Source organism: Rutidosis leptorrhynchoides, chromosome 2 (genome assembly GCF_046630445.1).
Source record: "Rutidosis leptorrhynchoides isolate AG116_Rl617_1_P2 chromosome 2, CSIRO_AGI_Rlap_v1, whole genome shotgun sequence".
Taxonomy (NCBI): domain Eukaryota; kingdom Viridiplantae; phylum Streptophyta; class Magnoliopsida; order Asterales; family Asteraceae; genus Rutidosis; species Rutidosis leptorrhynchoides.
In genome coordinates this window covers 240,830,834-240,841,238 of record NC_092334.1, presented here as the reverse complement: position 1 = coordinate 240,841,238, position 10,405 = coordinate 240,830,834, and positions in this window count along the sequence as shown.

Genomic DNA, 10,405 nt, shown 5'->3' with positions numbered 1-10,405 from the left:
AATCACCTAATGTTCAAGGACCTGAGAAAAAAACATAGAAATCTGTCAACTAAAACCTTGGTGAAATCATAGGTTTAAGTAAGTCAGTGAGTAGAAGTATGAGTCAAAGTCTTGGATGCAAAACTCTTATCGGCACCCGAATCGAATAAACAAGTAACATAAGTGTTGTTGAGAAGAAACGTACCCGTGACTAGTTCATTGTCATCCCGGGCTTCCTTGGTGTTAATGTTGAAGGCTCAGCCGCGTGTGTTGGGGTTGGCCTTCTTCTTCGGGCATTCGTTCCTATAATGGCCCGTTTGGCCACATTCATAACAAGTGACCATTTTTGGAGGATTGGGCCCCTTTCGAGCGACGGGGGCAACACTTGTGCAATTGTTGGCCTTATGACCAACGCCTTGGCACAGGTGGCAAATTAGCTTGCCGCATTCACCCGAGTGGTGCTTGTGACATTTGTTGCAAAAAGGTTGAGTTCCGGCATAACCTTTCTTGCCGTCGTTGGTGAAAGGCTTTTTGGTGAAGGTGTTGTTGTTGTAGTTGTTTGATGGGGTGGCTTCCCATTTCCTTTTGTTGCCACCCGATTTGTCCTCGGCCTTAGGAGCTGGCACTATGATTTCATCAACCGTTTCAATCAATTGGCGGGCCATGTTCAAAGCGGCTTGGTGATTAGCGGGTTTGGAGGACATCACACCTTGTTTGATGCGCTTTGGAAGACCATCCATATAGAGTTCAACCCTTTGAAATTCGGGGTTCACGAGGTTGGGACACATCAAGGATAGCTCGGCAAAACATTGATTGTAGGCCTTGAGATCATTTCCTACCACCTTCAAAGTTCTTAGCTCTTGTTCGAGCTTTCGGGTTTCTTCGCGAGGGAAATATTCAACAATCATCTTTTCCCTTAAATCGGCCCAAGAGAGGGCATGAGCTTCATCGGTACCCACCGATTGTACAAGGTGTTCCACCATGTAAGAGCGACGCCGACGAGAGTGTGGGTGGAGTACTTGACCTTATCTTGGTCCCGACAACCGCTTATGCTAAAGACGGCCTTCGTTTGTTCGAACCATCGAGTGAGTGTAACTGGTCCCCCGGTTCCATCATAAGTGTGAGGTTTACACCCCATAAAAGCCTTCTAGGAGCACCCTTCGCTAGAGTTACCGGCTCCTTGGTTGTTGTTGTTGTTGTTGTTGTTGTTGTTGGTGGAGTGACCGGCCATGGCCGCCTCTACGGCGGTGGCCACCATTCGTTGTAGTGCTTGCTCGGGAGTTTCACGGCGTGGCACACGACGAGGGGCATTGTTCCTTCAAAACACAAGAATACCGTTGATTAGTATTTTCAATAATACTAATCATGATATGGAATAAGGATAGAGAGAAATTTTCCTTGACTCGCCTTAAATTCTTTATATCATAATGTCGGAACGTTCATATGAGTCACCGTAATATAATCCCGAAAATTATATTACCCTAATTCATATGTGCATTCGACATTACTTCGTATAGTCAAGGTGGCGTGTCAATCAAATTAGTCAACGTGAGATTAAGGTAGAATAAGAATAGATATGAGTAGGAGAGTTCGAGTATAAATGCACAAGTAGTCAAGTAATTCATACGTCAAGTCTATATGCCGATTGTAGTCTATACTCGCCAATGTACCCTATGACTCTGGGTCGACACCAATGAACTCTAAATCCCTACAACCAATGCTCTGATACCATCTGTAGAGACCCGACCAAATCATGTTTGACGACGCCGTCTACGTAGGTCCCATAACATGGGCATAAGTCTTTAAGACAAAGTTTGACTGAAAATATGTCGCATTCATTTCATAAGTGTGGATGTTTCAAAGTTTACAAAAGTAGTTTCCATAACTAGTACATAACGATGTTTAAAGTACAAATGAAACACGTGCGACACAATTTAAAGTAGTCAAAAGACGCTCCACATATGAAAGTATACTCGACATTCAAAGCAAGTATCAAAAAGAACGAGCGGAAGCATGTATCACCTAATGTTCAAGGACCTGAGAAAAAAACATAGAAATCTGTCAACGAAAACGTTGGTGAAATCATAGGTTTAAGTAAGTCAGTGAGTAAAATTAAGTCGAACCACAAGATTTACATCATTGATAATTAGAAATACATTCTAAAAGTTAATATTCACGAGCACCTAATTATCAAAGCTTAACGTTTCCTTCCTTAGTACCCCATCACAATAGTGTTAGAACATACACCGTTTCCCGAAAATATATTTCATCCGAATAACGGTAGCGAACTGTCCGAATGAGGGTTTGTCAAACCCATATGGCCATATAACATAAGTTCTCGCTTACACCGTTAAGTGTAACTAATGATAATCGAATTGAGGATTTTCATTCTAACCTCATATGTAGAATGTTTGTTTTCATGTACTTGTGTTCACTTAGTTAAAAGAAGCGTTTATGTCTTCTCATCCCAAAAGTAAGTTCAAAAGAGTAAAAAGTGGGACTATGATCTCACCTTGAGCGCAAGAGAAAATAAGTACTTCGACAAGTAACGTGTGCAAAGAACAATGCTAGTCTTGACCTAAACAAATAGGTCGTATCAATAACGATAAACACAAATTAGGTCAAAGATGTCCAATTAGTCCTATGGCTCAATACGACTCGATTATGTATCATGTGAATCAAATTGTCAAGTTTCATGCAAGATACAAGTATAAGATCATGTTAGAAAGATTGCATAATCATTTGGTTAAGTTTGACAAAAATTCAAACTTTGGTTGATCAAAGTCAACAAAAAAGTCAACGCGTTCGGGTCGGGTCCCGAACTATTTTTCTGTGCTAATTATTCATATATAAGTATGTTAGAACAAGTCTCATGTGAATCGGAGGTCCATAGCGTGCCACACATTTTCCGTTTATTTGACAAGTAGGTCAGAAGCTAGACACGGCTTAGGTCGTGCCGCGACCCAGGATTGCCGCGCCGCGGCATTGGTCGTGTGCTGGTACCTGGTCGGTCTCAATTGTTCAAGTCCCAAATCAAAACTCTTTCAAGCATAAATTACAAACCGCAAACACTTAGAACTCGCACCTTATATCGTTAGAAAGCTAATTTGTCAAGGAACCCAACTAAACCCATTTCACCAACCAAAAACCTTATTTTCAATAACCGACTTTCCAACATTTAATGCTCAATTAATGCTCAAGTTCATAAATGCACAAAATAGGATTCGGGAATTAAATGCATCCCTATAACGCGCCGTTTCGTAGGTAATCAAGCATACAATACAACTAACTGCTTACTAACAACAATTCATGGCATTCAATACATCAAAAGTTCATTTCAAGTTCACCGAACCCTAACCCAAATTCACCAAAAGCACTAATCATGTTTATGGAGCTTTCTCAAGCAACCTACACATCAAATTAAAGCTAGTGATACTAGGAACACATTTAATACATGCATTTATAACATTTAACAACATTTAAGCAACCAAATCATGAATCAAACACACCAAACATTCAAGTTCATGTTAGTTATCAAAAATAACAAGATCGAACATATAATTCATATATTCATGTTAGACTTGAGCCATAGACACTAATTAACAACTTTATAAGTTAAAAACATCAAGAACACAAAATCTAGTGATTTTAGAAAGTTACCCAAATGAGATGTAATCATAATGGAATCGAAGAGGAAGTTGCAAGGCGTTCAAATATGTAATTTGTTTTGATTGAAGCTTTCTTGAACGAATTTAGATGATGATTCCTTTGTTTGAAGAATTGAAAGAAAAATGGAAAGTATGAAGAGAAAAGGAAAAATGAAAATGAAAAAGATGAATGGATGGGAGTGGTTTGACCACTTTGACCTAGTCAAAAGTTTGGTCACATGGCAAGATTGGTCCCTCAAGTTTTAATCGGGTTCGTGAATTACCTAAACGAGATAATTTAAAACGCGTATTAACGGGAGGTGTTATAAACATATAACGGACTTAAATAATTAAATGGAAAAGTAAACGGAAAAAGGCAGGATGTTACATTACCTACTCCTTAAAAGAAATTTCGTCCCGAAATTTAAGTAGGCGTAGTAGTCGTTGTTTCTTCCTCGGGATCTTGCGTTTCCGGAACCGGGAATAAATGAGGATATTTCCTTTGCATTTGATCTCGCCTTTCCCAAGTAAACTCGGGTCCTCTCTTGGCGTTCCATCGGACCTTAACAATCGGAATTCGGCTTTGTTTCAATGTCTTGATGGAGGTGTCCACAATTTTAACCGGTTCCTCCACAAAATGAAGTTTGTCATCAATAGTAAGTTCCTCGAGAGGGATGACGATATCGGGTTCGGCAAGACACTTTTTTAAGTTAGATAGATGGAAAGTAGGATGAACGAAGCTCAATTGAGGTGGAAGATCTAAACGATAAGCAACGGTTCCAATACGCTCCAAGATTTCGAAAGGACCAATATACCTTGGATTTAGCTTCCCGCGTTTCCCAAAATGGATTACACCTTTCCAAGGCGCGACTTTTAATATTACTCGGTCACTGACTTGAAATTCGAGGTCGTTGCATCATTTGTCGGTATAGCTCTTTTGATGACTTCGGGCCGTCAAGCCTATCTCGGATTTGAACGATTTTCTTGGTGGTTTCGTGAATGATTTCGGGTCCGGTGATTTGCACGTCGCCTACATCGGCCCAAAAAAGAGGAGAGCGACACTTTTGGCCATATAATGCTTCGAATGGGGCGGCTTTTATACTCGCGTGATAACTATTGTTGTAGGAGAATTCGGCGAGAGGTAAGCGCTTGTCCCAAGCTTTCCCAAAATCAACAACACAAGCTCCTAACATATCCTCCAAGGTTTGTATTGTACATTCACTTTGCCCATCGGTTTGTGGATGATAGGCGATGCTCATGTCTAAACGCGTTCCCAACGCTTCTTTCAAGGTACGCCAAAATCTAGAAATAAAACGGCCATCTCGGTCGGAGATAATCGATAAAGGTACACCGTGTCGCGCTACGATCTCCTTAATGTAAAGTTGTGCAAGTTTCTCCATTTTGTCCGTTTCTTTCATGGCAAGGAAGTGTGCGGATTTGGTGAGACGGTCAACAATAACCCAAATAGTATCATAACCGCCCGTCGTTTTTGGTAGTTTGGTGATAAAATCCATCGTTATCCTTTCCCACTTCCATTGCGGGATCTCGGGTTGTTGAAGTAGTCCGGACGGTCTTTGGTGTTCGGCTTTGACTTTGGAACATGTCAAACACTTGGAAACATAAGTAGCTACGTCCCTTTTGATGTTCGGCCACCAATATTTTTGTTTAAGGTCGTGGTACATCTTATTGGCACCGAGGTAAATCGAGTATCGTGACTTATGGGCTTCATCTAAAATAAGACTTCATAGGTCCCCATATCTAGGCACCCAAATCCTTCTGGCAAAATATCGAAGTCTGGTCTCCCTAACTTCGAATCGAGAGACGAGAATATTCAAGAGCTCGTGTGAAACATTTTCATCCTTGAGAGCCTCATCTTGGGCTACCCGAATTTGGCTATTAAGGTTGGTGTGGATGGTGATGTTTAAGGCTTGGACACGAAGAGGCACCGCTCTCTCTTTTCGACTTAAGGCATCGGCTACTACATTTGCCTTTCCGGGATGGTAACGAAGCTCGCAATCGTAATCGTTTAAGGTTTCAATCCACCTTCGTTGTCTCACGTTTAGTTGCTTTTGATCGAAGATGTGTTGGAGACTTTTGTGATCGGTAAAGATAGTACTCTTGGTTCCGTAAAGATAGTGTCTCCACATTTTAAGTGCAAAGACAACGGCTCCGAGGTCGAGATCATGTGTCGTATAGTTTCGTTCATGAATTTTGAGTTGTCGAGAAGCATAAGAAATGACTTTCGTTCGTTGCATCAACACACACCCAAAACCATGTTTCGAGGCATCGCAATACACAACAAAATCATCGTTGCCTTTGGGAAGTGACAAGATAGGACTGGTGATTAGCTTTGTTTTCAATATTTGAAATGCGGATTCTTGTTCGGTCGCCCAAACGAATTTCTTTCCCTTGTGAGTTAACGCGGTTAGAGGACGAGCAACCAAAGAGAAATCCTTGATGAATCTACGATAGTATCCGGCGAGACCCAAGAATTGACGAATGTGAGTAGGAGTAGTAGGAGTCTCCCATTTACTAATGGCTTCCATTTTTGATGGATCGACTTTAATACCTTGATCACTTACAACATGACCAAGAAATTGAACTTCCTTCAACCAAAATTCACACTTGGAGAATTTGCCATAGAGTCGTTCGTGTCTTAAAAGTTCAAGCACAAGTCGAAGGTGTTCCTCGTGTTCTTCTTCGCTTTCAGAATAAACCAAAATATCATCGATGAACACGATAACGAATTTGTCAAGATGCGGTTTTCACACGCGGTTCATAAGATCCATGAACACCGCTGGTGCGTTAGTGAGACCAAATAGCATGACAAGGAATTCATAACTACCATAACGAGTTCGGAAAGCGGTTTTGGAGATATCTTCCCCCTTAACCCTTAATTGATGATAACCCGAGCGGAGATCGATTTTCGAATATACACAAGACCCTTGTAGTTGATCAAAGAGGTCATCGATGCGAGGAAGAGGATATTGGTTCTTAACCGTCAATTTGTTTAATTCACGATAATCAATGCACATTCATAGGGATCCGTCTTTCTTTTTAACAAACAAAATCGGAGCGCCCCAAGGTGAATGACTAGGTTGGATAAAACCACGATCAAGTAGTTCTTGGATTTGACTTTGTAATTCTTGCATTTCAGATGGAGCGAGTCTATATGGTGCACGTGATACGGGTGCAGCTCTTGGAATAAGATCGATTTGGAATTCAACCGGTCGATGAGGTGGAAGACCCGGCAATTCGTCGGGAAATACATCGGAAAAGTCACTAACAATTGGCACATCATTGATATGCTTCTCATCGGACTCAACTTTATTAACGTGAGCAAGGATCGCAAACCAACCCTTACGGAGTAGTTTTCTAACTTTAATGCACGAAACGAGGTTGAGTCCGGTGCAACTCTTATCGCCATAAACAATCAAAGGTTTACCATTCTCGATAGGAATTCGGATTGCGTTAAGATCACAAAGAATGTAAGATTTCGTTTTGGCTAGCCAATTTATACCGATAATTACATCGAAGCTTCCTAGTTTCATGGGTATCAAGTCAATTTCAAACTCATTACCCAAAATGTTTAATGTACACCCCCGGTAATATGTGTCGGCACTCAATAGTTTCCCGTTAGCCACTTCAGTGGTATAAGTGGTATCTAGTGGAAGTGGTGGAGTGCTAAAAGAATGAGTCAAAGTCTTGGATACAAAACTCTTATCGGCACCCGAATCGAATAAACAAGTAACATAAGTGTTGTTGAGAAGAAACGTACCCGTGACTAGTTCATTGTCATCCCGGGCTTCCTCGGTGTTAATGTTGAAGGCTCGGCCGTGTCTGTTGGGGTTGGCCTTCTTCTTCGGGTATTCATTCCTATAATGGCCCGTTTAGCCACATTTATAACAAGTGACGGTTTTTGGAGGATTGGGCCCCTTTCGAGCGATGGGGGCAACACTTGTGCAATTGTTGGCCTTATGAGCAACTCCTTGGCACTGGTGGCAAATTAGCTTGCCGCATTCACCCGAGTGGTGCTTGTGACATTTGTTGCAAAAAGGTTGAGTTCCGGCATAACCTTTCTTGCCGTCGTTGGAGAAAGGCTTTTTGGTGAAGGTGTTGTTATTGTAGTTGCTTGATGGGGTGGCTTCCCATTTCCTTTTGTTGCCACCCGATTTGTCCTCGACCTTAGGAGCCAGCACTACGATTTCATCAACCGTTTCAATCAATTAGCGGTCCATGTTCAAAGCGGCTTGGTGATTAGCGGGTTTGGAGGACATCACACCTTGTTTGATTCTCTTTGGAAGACCATCCATATAGAGTTCAACCCTTTGAGATTCGGGGTTCACGAGGTTGGGACACATCAAGGATAGCTCGGAGAATCGTTGATTGTAGGCCTTGAGATCGTTTCCGACCGCCTTCAAAGTTCTTAGCTCTTGTTCGAGCTTTCGGGTTTCTTCGCGAGGGAAATATTCAACAATCATCTTTTCCCTTAAATCGGCCCAAGAGAGGGCATGAGCTTCATCGGTACCCACCGATTGTACAAGGTGTTCCACCATGTAAGAGCGACGCCAGCGAGAGTGTGGGTGGAGTACTTGACCTTATCTTGGTCCCGACAACCGCTTATGCTAAAGACGGCCTCCGTTTGTTCGAACCATCGAGTGAGTGTAACCGGTCTCCCGATTCCATCATAATTGTGAGGTTTGTACCCCATAAAAGCCTTGTAGGAGCACCCTTCGCTAGAGTTACCAGCTCCTTGGTTGTTGTTGTTGTGGTTGTTATTATTGTTGTTGTTGTTGGTGGAGTGACCGACCATGGCCGCCTCTACGGCGGTGGCCGCCATTCGTTGTAGTGCTTGTTCGGGAGTTTCACGGCGTGGCATACGACGAGGAGGCATTGTTCCTTCAAAACACAAGAATACCGTTGATTAGTATTTTCAATAATACTAATCATGATATGGAATAAGGATAGAGAGAAATTTTCCTTGACTCGCCTTAAATTCTTTATATCATAATGTCGGAACGTTCATATGAGTCACTGTAATATAATCCCGGAAATTAAATTACCCTAATTCATATGTGCATTCGACATTACTTCATATAGTCAAGGTGGCGTGTCAATCAAATTAGTCAACGTGAGATTAAGGTAGAATAAGAATAGATATGAGTAGGAGAGTTCGAGTATAAATGCACAAGTAGTCAAGTAATTCCTACGTCAAGTCTATATGCCGGTTGTAGTCTAGACTCGCCAATGTACCCTATGACTCGAGGTCGACACCAATGAACTCTAAATCCCTACAACCAATGCTCTAATACCATCTGTAGCGACCCGACCAAATCATGTTTGACGACGCCGTCTACGTAGGTCCCATTACATGGTCACAAGTCTTTAAGACAAAGTTTGACCGAAAATATGTCGCATTCATTTCATAAGTGTGGATGTTTCAAAGTTTACAAAAGTAGTTTCCATAACTAGTACATAACGATGTTTAAAGTACATATGAAACACGTGCGACACAGTTTAAAGTAGTCAAAAGACGCTCCACATATGCAAGTATACTCGACATTCAAAGCAAGTATCAAAAAGAACCAGCGGAAGCATGTATCACCTAATGTTCAAGGACCTAAGAAAATAACATAGAAATCTGTCAACAAAAACGTTGGTGAAATCATAGGTTTAAGTAAGTCAGTGAGTAAAAGTAAGTCGAACCACAAGATTTGAATCATTGATAATTAGTAATACATTCTAAAAGTTAATATTCACGAGCACCCAATTATCAAAGCTTAACGTTTCCTTCCTTAGTACCCATCACAATAGTGTTAGAACATACACCGTTTCTCGAAAATATATTTCATTCGAATAACAGTAGCGAACCATCCGAATGAGGGTTTGTCAAACCCATATGGCCATATAACATAAGTTCTCACTTACACCGTCAAGTGTAACTAATGATAATCGAATTGAGGATTTTCGTTCTAAACTCGTATGTAGAATTTTTGTTTTCATGTACTTGTGTTCACTTAGTTAAAAGAAGCGTTTATGTTTTCTCATCCCAAAAGTAAGTTCAAAAGAGTAAAAAGTGGGACTATGATCTCACCTTGAGCGCAAGAGCAAATAAGTACTTCGACAAGTAATGTGTGCAAAGAACAATGCTAGTCTTGACCTAAACAAATAGGTCATATCAATAACGGTAAACACAGATTAGGTCAAAGATGTCCAATTAGTCATATGGCTCAATACGACTCGATTATGTAGCATGTGAATCAAATTGTCAAGTTTCATGCAAGATACAAGTATAGGATCATGTTAGAAAGATTGCATAATCATTTGGTTAAGTTTGACAAAAAGTCAAACTTTGGTCGGTCAAAGTCAATGAAAAAGTCAACGCGTTCGGGTCGGGTCCCGAACTATTTTTCTGTGCTAATTATTCATATATAAGTATGTTATAACAAGTCTCATGTGAATCGGAGGTCCATAGCGTGCCAAACATTTTCCGTATAATTGACAAGTAGGTCAGAAGCTGGACACGGCTTAGGTCGCGCCTCGACCCAGGATTGCCTCGCCGCGGCATTGGTCGTGTGCTGGTACCTGGTCAGTCTCAATTGTTCAAGTCCCAAATTAAAACTCTTTCAAGCATAAATTACAAACCGCAAACACTTAGAACTCGCACCTTATATCGTTAGAAAGCTAATTTGACAAGGAACCCAACTAAACACATTTCACCAACCGAAAACCTTATTTGCAATAACCGACTTTCCAACATTTAATGCTCAATTAATGCT